Source organism: Mus caroli, chromosome 13 (genome assembly GCF_900094665.2).
Source record: "Mus caroli chromosome 13, CAROLI_EIJ_v1.1, whole genome shotgun sequence".
In the NCBI taxonomy this organism is placed as follows: domain Eukaryota; kingdom Metazoa; phylum Chordata; class Mammalia; order Rodentia; family Muridae; genus Mus; species Mus caroli.
In genome coordinates, this window is record NC_034582.1 from 90,827,995 (window position 1) to 90,842,719 (window position 14,725).

The following is a 14,725-nucleotide window of genomic DNA, read 5'->3' on the forward strand; positions in this document are numbered from 1 at the left end:
AAAAACCAAAAAAAAAAAAAGATTCTGACCTAGATCTTGACACAGAGATCTTGAGACGTAGTGGCCATGAAAAGCTTAGGCCCAGGCAAGGTAGGACACACCTTTAATCCCAGGAGAATGAGGCAAGGAGAGCTTTGAGTTCAAGGTCAACCTGGAACAAAGCAAGTTCCAGATCCAAGAGTGTTGGTACTTACTTTATAATCTGGGCCACACCTTCTGCTGGAGGCCCACATAAGGACATTGGAAGAAGGAAGATGCATTCTTCTCCTGCTTGCACTTACTTGCCAACATGTCTGTTGGAACCTGCTTCTGCAGAAGACCAGCTGAAACAACTAGCCTCGTGGGACTGAGCAGCTACTAGATTCTTGGACTTCCTATAATCATTGTTGGGTTAGTTGGACTACAGACTGTAAGTCATCACAATAAATTCCCTTAGTATTTGGAGACATTCTATAAGTTCTGTGACTCTAAAGAACCTTGACTAATACACACACAGGAAATTTTTTTCTTAAAAAAAGAAGACTGCTAAGTAGCTCAAAAAAATTGGGCTGTATCCTACAAGAGCACAGCAATATGAACCTGAGTTCCTAGTATAACCACTCCTAGATAAGAAAAATAAAAGAAGGAATAGTAATATTCTACTTATAATGAGGGCAACTTACACAGCAATTTGTAACAGGCCTGTATGTAGTATTTGGAGATAAACACATCTAGACACAATCGATATCACCAGACCCCTGTCTCTTCCCCTCTCTTAGAACTACCAACCAGGTTTCCTCTTCTAGCTTCATTTTCTACACATTATAATACCCCAGGAGCCCTAGGGCTCAGGGCCAGCTCCTTACAGGAAAATGCATGTCTATCCTAATAAAATCCCTACCCCAGTCAACAAGCTCAATGTCACAGCTTCTCCTTTAGTAGAAAGCTAGTGAAGGCCCATAAGCAGCACACATGGAGAGGCGAGCAGGTGTGTGTAGGCTTGTATTTTTGAAAACCTACTCTATCTAATAAGTGTACTTAAAAGCTTTAACTGCCCCCCTTCTATCCTACCACCCACCAGAGACAGTAGAAAGGAAAGATTAACAGGGCAAAGGAGGATGTGGACCGTTTTAGAAATAGTTATTTGGAGCGAATCCCCATCTGTGTTGTCGGGATAGCAACAGTTCGGTTCACATGAATCCACACTCCCAGAAAGCTCCTTGGCGCATTTCTCTCTATGAAGTCATTGCAAATGGTGGTCAGTAAAGGGCATCAAGAAGAGCCAATACCACACAGTGTTGTGATGCACTCTCTGTCGGGCTATACTCATACCCTTTCCAAACACCATGGGCTCTCTCAAGCGCATGCCCTAGCAAAATATCAAGCAGGTGTTCATTTACACAAGGAAAAAGGATCCAGGCAAAGCCAGACCACGCAGGCACAGCAAGCAGTGCAAAGGAGAGTTGCCGGAAATGTCTTTGTAAAAGCTGTCATGGTGTTGGCTGGGAGTCAGGTTCTTTCAGGATGCGACTACTCTTCCCATTTCCTGTATAAAACGTGTCTATTCGCAGTGTTGAAATTACCATAGGCATGAGCACGTTACTACCTTTCGAGTCAGTTATCTATTGTATAAGTCTAAAACAAGGTCGTAACGAGACGATACATAGCGCACAGCCTGCACGAGTCAGGAATTCAAAAAATGCAGCTGAGCGACGCTGCCTTAGAACCCATCATGAGGCACAACCACCTAATGCTCGCGCTCCCCTTTCCAAAACTGTATGTGTACAGGGTTAAGTGTGGCTATGCATTCCTCTAGTCCCAGGACTTGGGAGGCAAAGCCAGGCAAATCTCTCTCACTTTGAAGCCAGTTTGCTTTACATAGGGAGTTCTAGACCCGCCAGGGTTACATAGTAAGACCCTTTCTCAAAGAAAAAAAAAAAACAGTTAATAAATATACAATTGTGTGTATGTGTGTGTAAGTACAGATAAAGTAAAGTTTCTTTTTCAGTTACAAGTCTATGATCTACAAACAAGTTATTTGGCCTCTCCCCACGCCCCAAATAAAATGGTCGAATGGGCAGAGAATGAATAGTATGGAAATTCTACCTCAAGAAGGAAATAGGAAAGCACCAAGCTGTCTGTAGCAATTCTGAAAGCCCGGCCAAAGTTGGAGGATCCTTGACTAGGATTCCAATGCTGGGCATCCTTTTCTGAAGTTCCCATCTCTGGGCAATTCTGCCCGTGAACTGTTCTGATGTTAGTGACAGCTGTACCTGCTTTACCCCAGGTTTCTCAATCAATCTCCTTTCTACTAGTTGAACTTTGAGGCATCCAAGGACTCATTAGATTGTGTACCTTACCTTTCAGTTGTAGCTGTTAGTCTTCAAACACCTTTACATGCCTTTAACAACTTTATGGAGGAGGGGAGCTGGAGCTGTCCCAAAAACCTCCTCCTGGAGGACTAGCTACCAGAGTACTGGAGGGTGCTAGGCAACCTGCCAGTCAAGGATAACAAAGTCCAACTCACCTGTGAACCACAGCAGCAACCATCTTGGCAAGATATACTCCAAGGTGCAATAATGACATTAGTATTTGAGGGATAACCCACAGCTGTCTAGTTGGACTTAAGAGCCACGAGTTCTTGTCCATGGCTTTGATAATACTGACAGCAACCACCTGTCTCAGATGGCAAACAGTGGAACAACCTAGAGATGGTTGGAGAAGCTCTCAACGTGTGTGGGCCAAGGTGTATTAGTAGCACATCGTGTAGCATGTTGTCACTATGCCAAACAGAAACCGGTACGAATGCTATCACATCAGAGTTGTAGCCAGTTATGGTTTTTTTTTTTTCCTTTATTTTGTTTTAATGTAAATGGTGCTTGCTTACATTTCTTCTGGCTGTGAGGTGGCCCAGTGGAATGAATTTTGTCAATATTAACACTGATTTAATATCTGGTGTGACATGCTCACAGGCCTGCCATCACGGAAGATACCAGCTTCAGAATTGCCAGCACCAACAATCAGGACAGCATGCGTAGCCCTAAAATCATGTGCCTATGAGGATGCTGCTTTTAATAACGTCTCTGTCCCGGAACATTACTGATTATCACATAGTATTTGTGAGTCTCAAGTTTCCACAGGGAGGTGTCATCAGGGACACCATGCTTACACCAGAGGTCCAGGCATACTTGAAGGAGCTCAACCATCTCAGCCTCCTCAGGATTCTCAGTGGTTCTTTTGTGGCTCCCACCACACTTCAAGAAGAGACAGCCAAGTTGGTGACTTGTGGGGGTCCATGTACCAGTGATGTGTTCTGATGATAAACCCGTTGCCAAAATTGACACCCAAGTTGACGCCCAAGTCTTCCAGGATATTTTACTTGAGTCTTTCTCGCGTTCATTAAACATCAGTAGGACTTCCATTGTTTTTGTAAAAGCCGTGATTGAGATGGGTTCTCTTCTTCCCCAGGGTGATACTTTTTTGTTGCTATGATACAACATCATGACTGTCCAAGACAGCTTTCAGGGGAGTTTATCCTGGTCTATGGTTCTGAGGGAGAGTTGGTTGAGTATGATTGAGGAGCAAGGCATGGTAGCAAGGGGTCAGAGCAGGAAGCTGTGAGGTCATATTTCCAATGACAATCACAAAGCAGAGGGGATGAAAGGGAAGTGGAAGGAGGCTTTGAACTCCTGAAACAGCACACCTCTGGTGACATATTTCCTCCAGCAAGGCCACACCACCCAGGTCTCCCTAAAACACCACCAATTTGGGGTCAAGTGTTCAAATACTTGAGCTCACAAGAGGACACGCTACCTGTAGTTTCTCCCTAGAACCCACAGGTTAGTGGAGTCTTAGGTGTTGGCCTGAGTTTTGCTGCTTGCCCTACCAGGCCAACCCATCCATCTCTGACAGAAATACAGTCGCTAAGGTGGTCTGTGTAAAATGCAAATGAGGAGATCCTTTTAGTTCTGTGATTAATGTGCGTCAGTGGATGCTGCCTCCCTGGACCTAGGATAAAACACAGAATCCTGATCCCTTCCACAGTGTGGCCCATCTTGGTGTTTGCTGGTCTCTCCCACCTCCCTTCTCTCCTTCTTTAGTGCTTTGTTCTTGGTGCCCTAGCCTCTGGCCTGCATCCACTGAGCTTTTTGCTCCTTCACAGCCTGACCTGTGTTGTCACCAAAACAGGGAAGTCAAGAAGCAGAGGCCAGTGAGAGAAGTAGAGGCTATTGCTGCTCTGTGGTGAGCAGTTGACATGTACGCACCTGTGCAGGGTATCTGATCATACTGCGAATCCCCAAGATGGTTTTATTTACTGGAAAAACCTGTTTTTAGGTGTGCGGCTCAGCCCTAGTACACACCTTTAGCCCAAGAGCTTGCTGTCTGTTGTAAACAGGATTTGGGTCAATCATACATAGGTTAAAAGGCGAAACCAGTAACAAGTTGACAGGGAATGAACACAGGAAAAAGCCAGAGAGGAAGAGGAATTTAGGAGGGCGGGGCGATAGAAAGACTCACAGGAAGTGGAAGGGAGGGACAGTCAGTTTGAAGGGTTTTTGAGATGCTGTGGAGGAAAGCCTTCTTTTGGGGATGTCAGCTGTGGAGGAAGGTCAGCTGGGTGCTTTCTCTGCCTCTGAGCCTCTCTCGGGCTTTTATCACAGCATCCGGCTCCCTAGTCGAAATTGGTAAAGTCAAATGATTGAGATTTTATTAGAAACAACACGTACTTAAGAAGACTCCTTCCTTAGCCAACGTTCCGTCAGGTTCCAGTATGCCTTCTGGACTTGACCTCAGCTGTGGTCCCTATTCTACCTGGATCTGAATAGAAATTCGGTCAGATACCAAGAATTCTAGCAAGTCTGATGAGCAGGGAGTCCTCATGCTTCATGCCGGTTCCTTTCCCCAAACTTTGGTTTCTGGTCACCTTGGTCTGCCTTCCACCAGGTTTTTAAGTTGGCTTCTGAAGAGTCCTTGAGGGACTCGGTCATTTTTCATCTCTGTCTCCCTTCCGGGATCTGGTATCCTAGCTATTTTTGTGCCAGTCTTTTTCTTCTATTGCAGTAACCTTGACACTTGACACTTGAGCCTGGGAATTGTAATTCCATGCTTCTGTGCCGATGGGAAATTGAGGTGGGTGGCGACTGAGTGACCCACTTTTATTTTTTGGGTAGTCCCGAATAAAGTCTTCCTGTTCGTTTAGCAAATGTCAAAATAATCATTTTTCTTTAATTCAATTGAAGCAATGCTTGTGGTCGGTTGACCTCAAGGAGGGAAAGACAGAGTGGACTTTGGAAATCTTGCCAAATGCCTAACTCAGACCTATTATAATGTATCAGCATCCATGGCTTAGTTACAGAAGACAAAATTTACTATAGCTGTTTTGGAAACAAATTCACTGTGGGGAACTGAGTGGCTCATAGAATCCTCACTAGAACTGAAGAAATTGACTCGGATTACGTCAGCCTGGCTCCAATCTGGACCCACAGACGGGAAACCCTGTATCCTGTCTCTGTCTTCTGAGTTCAAGATTCACGGAATCACAGGGGATGGACACCTTAACACCCTAGCAGCAAAGGAGCCTGGGAAATGTTAGTTCCACGCTTCCGTGCGGATGGGAAAGCGAAGTGGGTGGCGATTGAGTGGACCAATAAACTGAGGTAACTAGACAGCAAGGAACTAGGCGGGGCGGGTGCTAGCATTCTGCCTGTGAGGAAAAGCTGTGTCAAGGCACAGCCATAGAGATCTGAAAATATTTGTGAATCCTGTCTGCAGTTATGAAACCCAATTACCTCCTTCTGACACAGGTTTGCTAAACCTGGTCATCTCCCTCAGGGCAAAGAAAGGGTTTAGAGTTAAAACTACCCTGGCGATTGCTAAGCGTTCCCTCCGTTTTTTAAAACTAGACGCAAAACCATTCCCACTTTTGTTTCTGCTCCGCAGCACCCTCTGGTGGAAATCTGCTCTCATGTTCGCCAACACTCCACTTTGATCTATTGAGAGGCGCGTTTATGTGCAACTCGGATATTTGATCAAAGCCTACCTAGACCGAGATGCTGCAAAATGAAACCGGGGTCCCCAACAACCAAGTAAGCAAAACAACAATGCAAACAGGCCTCAAAACACACGTTGAACTTTGAAAGCTTCTCAAACTAAAACCTCCTGACTGGGGACAGAGGTCATGTTGGTGACTGATTTCTGCCGTCTCTCCTGAAAATGTTCCTCTTTGCCCCTTTCTCACCCTCACAGCCTAAGTATGACTCTAAGGAGGAAGCTGAACTGGGGGATCAGACCTGTAACTGCAAAAGGACTTAACTGCAGGTGTCAACAGACAAGGGATTGTAATAGAACATCAGGGAAATAGAAATGGAGCCACGGGGTAGCAGTCACTCCCGCACACCTATCTTCCCTGTCCGACACAAGAGGTCTACAAAGAGGTCCAAGTCTGTATTCTTGGGCAGAGTGACACTCTTAGGTTTAGAGTTAAATTTTAAGGTTAGGAACCCTCAATTCTGTTCCTTGCTGGAGGCCTTCAGCAAGATCCATTGTACCAGAGGTTGGGTGTCTGCAAGCGTGAGGCTGGTTCTGGTGCAGAAGCTTAAGGGTCACATCTCATTAGCCTGGGAAGGCCCAGGTTGAAGGCTGAGGTTCAGTGGGCATTGGGGACAAGAAGACTCTGTGTGTGTGTGTGTGTGTGTGTGTGTGTGTGTGTGTGTGTGTGTGTGTGTATGCAGAACAAGAAAGCTGGAGACTCCAGAAGAGCTTGGAAGAGAAACAGCTGTCTTTTGTTGACAGCGTGCTGGCTAGCCAAGGGAGCCCCAGCACTGGTTCACTCTGAGAAAGAATACTATTCTGGTAGGTCTTATTGCCAACGTGTCACCGTCAGAGTCACCTGGGGGAAGGGGGGGGCCCTCAATTGAAGAGTTAGTTGCCTCAGTGAGATTGACCTGTAGTCCTGCCTGTAAGGGGTTGTCTTGAATACACTTGTGAGGGGGGTCCAAGCTCATTGTGGGTGGTACCATTCCTAGGCAAGTGGTCCTAGGCTGAATAGAAAGTTAGAGGGGAGGGAGGGAGGGACTGGGGGAGGGGGAAGAGAGGGAGGAGAAAGGCAAAGAGAGACAGAGACAAACAGAAGAGAGATAAAGATAGACAGAGACAGACAGAGACAGGCAGACAGACATGCAGAGACAGACAGAGACAAAGAGAGAACCAGAGAAGAGTAAGTCGTGCTCCTCTATGGTCTCTGTGATTTTGGTTCCGTTCCTGCTCCGACTTTCCTCAACAGAGAACTGAAACACAAAAGTATAGTCTAAAATTAAATCCTTTTCTCCTCAAGTTGGATTTCGTCAGCCTGTCATCTCAGTAGCAGAAAACAAACTAAAACAGCCCCTTACCTTGATAGGGTCTGAAATGATCTCATAGGCAAGCGTCCAGATGCAGTTCTGAGGGATTGTGTGAACTGCCTGACTGGTTAGGATTTCACTACTGTGGAGAGACTGGGATGTTGTGGTCCAAAGAGACCTTATTTTGGGCTAGTTCTGATCTTCCAGAACAGACATTGATCACTCACCTCTGTGTCAGAACTAACACCTTGTGACTAACTGACCAAAAACCTTTGGGAATCTATTAGCTTAGCAGATTCACCTCCACCAACCCAAAACTCAGATGGCATCTTGGGCCTCTAGAAAAGCGTCCTCCATCTTGCAATGCCTGCCTCTTTGATGTACTCACCAGTGTGCTGACTGCTTCCACAATGGTACATGGAATTTGGGGTAACCTAATTCTGTGTTTCCAGGGCCATGGTCACTCAAAATGACTCCAGAATAAACTCTTATTCCCTTCAAGATGAGAGCTTTGGGTTTGTGCCGACAGTTATCTTGACTAGGTTAGACTCTGGCCACACCTGTGGCTGATTATCTGGATTAAATGCATTGAGGTAATAAAATCCACAGGAAAGTCTCCTGGACTGCATGAAAATAGGAAGCACGCAGAACTGGAGCCTCATTGTTCTCTTTTGATACACTGTGACCTGTGCCTTCAAGCTCCAAAGGCCTTGACTTTGGGTGAAAAATGAGGCCATGACTGCTCCTGGGTATGGTTGAGGAGGTTTTACGGTAGCCAGGAGGGAGAAAACAGCCAGGAGCACTGGCAAGGCTCCAGATTGAACTGGGCCATGAGAGAAAAAGGGAGAGAGATCAAGAGGTGGAAATGAGAGCAGGGGTAGGGGGCGAGTGGACCAAGAGAGACGCAGAAGCAAAGCCAACCAGGAGCCAGGAGACCAAGAGAACATGTAGCCAAAATGGTTGTTATATAGGGACCAGAAGCTGGAGGAAGAGAAACCCAGGAGAGAGTGGAGGGTGGGGTAAGAAGTGTTGGGAGGAGCCTCGGGTCCTGAGTGAGACTTCTCTGGGGTTTCTTTGGGATCTAACAGACTTCCGACCGTGATGGACTCTACAATTGCCAGACAAAGCGTATTTTATCCCAGCAGCAGGAAAGTAAGTAAGACAAGCACAATAGTAAGTGCCACAGACTGTGGCAATGGCGAGGAGGCCTGTCCTGAGTGCCTGTGACCATTCACCACATCAGGAGTCTAGAGGAGGCTGGAACTAGATAGCACCTGAGAGCAAGCATTACCTACACCAAGAGGGCGGAGCCTAGACTGGACAGAAACCTCTCACGGAAACAAACCACACAGACCCCACTCACCAGCTAGAGTCCCAGCATGTGTCAAAGAAACAGGCAGAGCCTACAATAAAGAGTTACCACTTCCTGTTTTCTACCAAGATGACTCTGTGAGAACAAGAAACTGTTTCCTAGCAGGCACCAAGGATTCCTTTTTAGAAGGTGTTTGATTTCAGACCTGGCCTCCAGGTTCTCCCAGCATCCCGCAGTTCCTACCTGGCATAGCCTGCCTGCAACCCTGAAGTTTCTAGCACAGAGGCTGGGCTTCCCTTCCCACAGAGACTCTTCCTTATATAATCCAGACATTTCAGCCTTTTCTTTCCCTCTCTTCTCTCTGCATCCTTTCTATCATTCTCTTCCCCGGACCTCCCCTCTGTCTCCCTATGGTGACTTCCCTGGCCTTGGTCCTTGGGACCAGTGAAATCGTCTAAGAGCAGCTTCCTAATAAACCTGATAAATCTAATCTAATCTGACCTGAACTGGCTCATTTCATCAGCAGAGAAATAACTGTCAGGAGAAAGATGGAGATGGGCCGAGAAGGACTTCATTTATGGAAGCTCATCCTGCCAGGCTCACCATGGTAACTGTGAAAATATTACCAGGTTTGAATTCTGGCCCAGGTCTAACAGATAAGAACCAGCAGGGGTGAGGCAGAGACATTTTGGAGTTTTATGTCATAGTTTTGCTTTAAATATGTTTTTACTGAGTGTAGTTGTCACACAACAAACTACTTCTATTTGAAGTACACTGTGTGGCTTTGTTTGAATAGTCCAACAGGTTAATGGCCATATCTACACCCAAACTTTTCTCTCTCTCTCTCTCTCTTTCTTTGTTTCTTTCTTTTTTAAGATGGGGTTTCTCTGTGTAGCCCTGGCAGTCCTGGAACTCACTCTGTAGACCAGGCTGGCCTCGAACTCAGAAATCTGCCTGCCTCTGCCTCCCAAGTGCTGGGAGTAAAGGCGTGTGCCACCACTGCCTGGCCAAATTTTTCTTCAGACTCTTCTTTTAAAAACAAAAAACAAAAACAAAAGCAAAAACAAAACAAAACAAAACCCCACCAATGTATGTGTGGGTGGTGTGTACATGTATGTGCATGCATGTGGAAGCCAGATGTCTTCCTCAATTGTTCTCCACCTTATATTTTTGGTTGTCTCTGAGACAGGGTTGTCTGTGGATGACTCCTGACCATCTTACCTCCACTTCCTAAGGTTTAGGCTTACAGGTATGAGCTACCAGGCCTGTTAAACACACACACACACACACACACACACACACACACACACACACACACACACTTTTATTTCTTCAGACAGTCCCACTGAATGTGGAGTTCATATACTGGCTTGACTGGCTAACCAGGAATCCCCCCCAGGTTCCTCCTGTTTCTGCCTCCCCAGTGCTGGGTTTATAAAATGTGTGCTCTCATGCCTGCCCTTTCACAGGGCATTGGGGATGGAGCTAAGATACTTATTCAAGCACAGTACCAACTCTCCATCTTCAGACTCTTATCTGTCTCTGCCTCCCATCGTTCTGTGTGTTTTCTGCCTCCACCACTCCCACCCCTTCCATCCAAACAACCATAGGTTAGGGTGCATCTTCTAGAATTGTATAGAAATATAACCATACAGCGTGTCCTCACTTGGGGTCTGGCTCTTTCACTGGGCATACTTGGGACCTGTCCACGCTGTCCCATGTCTCAGGAGCACACTCTGGTTTGTGTACTGAGTAGCATTTCCGTATACAGACTATTCTGATGCATCAGTAATTTGCCCATTTCCAGTGTGAAGTGGAAACTTAAGGGTTCTTTGGAGACTCAGTTGTGTTAGATGGTGTTTTGCTGCGGCAAACACGTGAAGGAAGGGACTGGGGGAGGGGGGAAGAGAGGGAGGAGAAAGGCAAAGAGAGACAGAGACAAACAGAAGAGAGATAAAGATAGACAGACAGAGACAGACAGAGACAGGCAGACAGACATGCAGAGACAGACAGAGACAAAGAGAGAACCAGAGAAGAGTAAGTCGTGCTCCCCTACGGTCTCTGTGATTTTGGTTCCGTTCCTGCTCCGACTTTCCTCAACAGAGAACTGAAACACAAAAGTATAGTCTAAAATTAAATCCTTTTCTCCTCAAGTTGTATTTCGTCAGCCTGTCATCTCAGTAGCAGAAAACAAACTAAAACAGCCCCTTACCTTGATAGGGTCTGAAATGATCTCATAGGCAAGCGTCCAGATGCAGTTCTGAGGGATTGTGTGAACTGACTGACTGGTTAGGATTTCACTACTGTGGAGAGACTGGGATGTTGTGGTCCAAAGAGACCTTATTTTGGGCTAGTTCTGATCTTCCAGAACAGACATTGGTCACTCACCTCTGTGCTCACCTGCAGCACATACAGGTGAAAGGCTAAGGCTGACTTGTGAAAGAATCTTTGGCTGAAGCAGATACAGGTGAAAGGCTAAGGCTGACTCGTGAAAGAATCTTTGGCTGAAGCAGATACAGGTGAAAGGATGTTCTGCTAAAGCAAACACATGAGAAAACATGTGATGAAGGATTCTTCACTAACGACCCGCATGTATTGGTCCGCCCTACACTGCGTAGTTGAGCTCCATTTGTCGGGACTCTATTGAAAGAAAAACACTTCTGGTGGTGAGCTGCAGTTTCTTGCCACTTCGAAGGACTTGGGCTGATTGGCAGAGTGATGTCAGCTGGGACAGATGTACGTGCTAAGGCAAGACATGTAGAGGACGTGTGATGTGTGGAGGGAGTATATAAAGGACTTGATGGAATGTAGAAAGGATTTCCTTTGCTACAGTGTTTGTTCAGTATCTACTAAGTTTTATAGCTGTACTGGGTACAGTACTGGTTTACAGAGGCTTTTGTGCATTTTGAGATCATTCATGTGTTCAGGTATCTTGGAAAATACTCTTTTCAACTATGATTTATTTTATCATTGAGCTTTAGGAGTTTCAGTCATAAGGAGGCTTTGTCTCCACTGTAACTCTTCTAGACCACAGATTAGAGAATGTGTCTTAAGGCTGTTTCATGAGCACATGGTTTCAACACTACACATGAATGAATCCAATTCTCTAGCTCTGACGTGCTGTAGCCAGTGCCGACTGAATTTATTAAGTAGATGTTTATTTAGCATTCAAAGTCATTCGTGAATTTGTTTTGTATCTATAAAATTTATACTCGGAAGAATGTTCTTTAATCTTTTAAACATTTTACTATGTTTTTGTTTTATTTCTCGACCAGTCTTAATGATTTAAAAATAAAAATGCCACCCTCTCTAACAGTTCTGTTTTACAAATGGTAAGTTTCTGTGTACAACTTTTCTAAGTGTGCAAATAAAATGATATATTTTTTTCAAAATAAAGAAATAAATAAAGGACTCAATGGACAGCGACAGAGGCTACGCTTGGCTTGATGGTTGAGCGAGCTGTGCAACACGTGTTGGTCTTACATCTTCCCTGATCTTCGCTTCGCTGAGAGAGGCACAGCCCAGAACTTCTGAAATTCCTGCTGGTCCTTCCTTCTGACCAGTGCCAAGGTTGAGACCTGGCTGTCTCTGCCAGGTAGTGCTGCTGCTGCTGATTCGTGTTGCTATCCAGACTCTATAGAACTGGACTGCTGGGGCTGGAGAGATGGCTCAGAGGTTAAGAGTACTGACTGCTCTTCCAAAGGTCCTGAGTTCAAATCCCAGCAACAACATGGTGGTTCACAACCACCTGTAATGAGATCTGATGCCCTCTTCTGGCACATCTGAAGACAGCTACGGTGTACTTACATATAATAAATAAATAAATCTTTAAAAAAAAAGAAAAAGAAAAAAAGAACTGGACTGCTGGTGTATCTGTAAAGTGTTGGTGAGTGGATTGAGCTGCCACTGCTGGCTCTTGTAAACTGAACTGAACTGTTGATTTCCTGACAATGCAGATGAGATTTGCTACAAAGAATCATTTCTAAATAGGTCCATCCTTTCTTTCCCACAACCTCTGGTAGGTTAAAGTGTTTAAGAACCATCATTAAAAATAGACTTTAAAAAAATTAGAGTTACACCAGTGTTGCTAATACTCCAGGGCCTCAGCAGATGGGGGTGACATCTGGGTAAGATTACTGAAGAGACCCTTCCCACAGACCTGGGTCACTTTTTGGGTGCTGCAATTTTTGGCAGTGAGGTACCCCATGATAGTTACTATATTACCAAGTGGTCCCTCCTTATCCAAAGAGGAAGCAATCCCAGACTGCAGTGGGCACCAGAAACTGCTGATACATAGGGCACCAGACTCTATATGGACTGTCTTTTATGTTAGTTTTACATATGAATATATACATATGTATAATATACTAATATATCAGAAATTTTGATTTATAAATTAAATATAGTAAAAGGTAACAATAACAAGGATAAACTAGAACAATCTGAATGATACATTATAGTAAAAGTTACCTAAAGCACATAAGTTGTTTATTTCTGGAACATTCCATTGAATATTTTTCAAATACTGGTTGTTCATCAGAAACTGAAACCTCTAGAAGAGAAATTGTAGCTAAGTGGGGGCTACTCTACAGCCCAGGCCTCATGACAATGGAGATGTGTCTCCCAGCTTCACATTCCCCCTGATACTGTATGCCTGGGTCCTTATTAGGCTCCTGACCCGCCATGTTCTACATCCTCTGCTACCTTCTCACTCTTTCCTAGACCCTTGGTTCCACATCCCCAGCCAACTGAGGTGAGGTGCTCACTGTTCTTGCTGGTGGGAGGCCTTGAACTTCCTACTTGTCCTGATTACATCCAGGCCACACTACTAGCCTGGTCCCCATCTCGTCCCTCAGGCTCCTTGGCAGCCTCACCCTCCACTCTGCTCCTCAGTATTACAGTCATGGGGCAGACTTGAGAGAAGACAAAGAGACTGGCAGCACAGAAGCGGCAGCCTCAATGCCGACCTGCCGGATGTAAGAAGTTAATATATTCCAGAGGAGGCATCGCAGATTGAGGGAGAGGAGAAGGCTTGCCAATAAATGGCATAGGAAGAGTTGATGAGCTCCTTGGAAAAAATCAATTTAGATCAGTATCTTAGCCTCCTCCAAATTAATTCCAGATTTATTGATGAGGTAAGTTCCCCCCACCCCCACCCCCAGAGGGAATGACTAGCGAATATTTATTAAGTCATGGGGAGAAGGAGAGCTGTCTCCTTAGCTTGGATTTTCATGATCTTCATAATAGGGAGGAAAAAAATCAATAGTTAAAAAAAAATCTGGGGCTGGAGTGATGGCTCAGCCATTAAAGGCAAGCTCACACACACACACACACACACACACACACACACACACACACACAAAGTCTAATCAACCTCTGCATGTTAAAAAAGCAATCCAAATAAAAAATGAACTCTTTCAATTAAAAAAAAAAAGGTATTGATTCCAGTCAATGAGGGCGTGATTTGTGTACTGTATTCTTCAGACCAATAGACATTCTACAGAAGATCGATGCAGGACAGAGGTCTCCATACAGGATAACAAGCATATGGGCAGTCGTCGTTCAGCCTTGCTTGCTGCACTGCAGCATGCAGGTAGATAGGCTGAGGGAAAGGCAGTGAAGAGGCTGGCAGCTTACGGGGCTTAGTAGGAAGAGTGCTGGCTTAGCACACAGGAAGGCCTGGGTTCGATCCCCAGTGCTGCCTAAACCAAGCAGACCTGTAATTCTAAAACATGGAAGAAAGAGGATCCGAAGTTCATGGGCATCCCTGGTATCAAGTTTGGGACCAGCTTGGGTTTACAGGAGAACATGTTTCAGAAAGAAGAAAGAAAAAAGAAAACAACAAGAAAGCAAGAAAGAATAAAAAAAAGGAAAGAAGAAAAGAAAAAATTAAAGAAGAAAAGGGCAAGGAGACAATGAGTGTAGTCTAGTCATGTGCACACAGCCATGACTTGTCTATGGTCTCTGTCCATAGGAGGGGGTCATGGGGCTATGAGAAGCCAGCATCTCCATCCCTCTGGCAGCCTGTAAGGCAGATAAGTCTGTTCCTATTTGACAGTTGGGGAGAACGAGGCACAGAGAGCTGTTGTCAGTC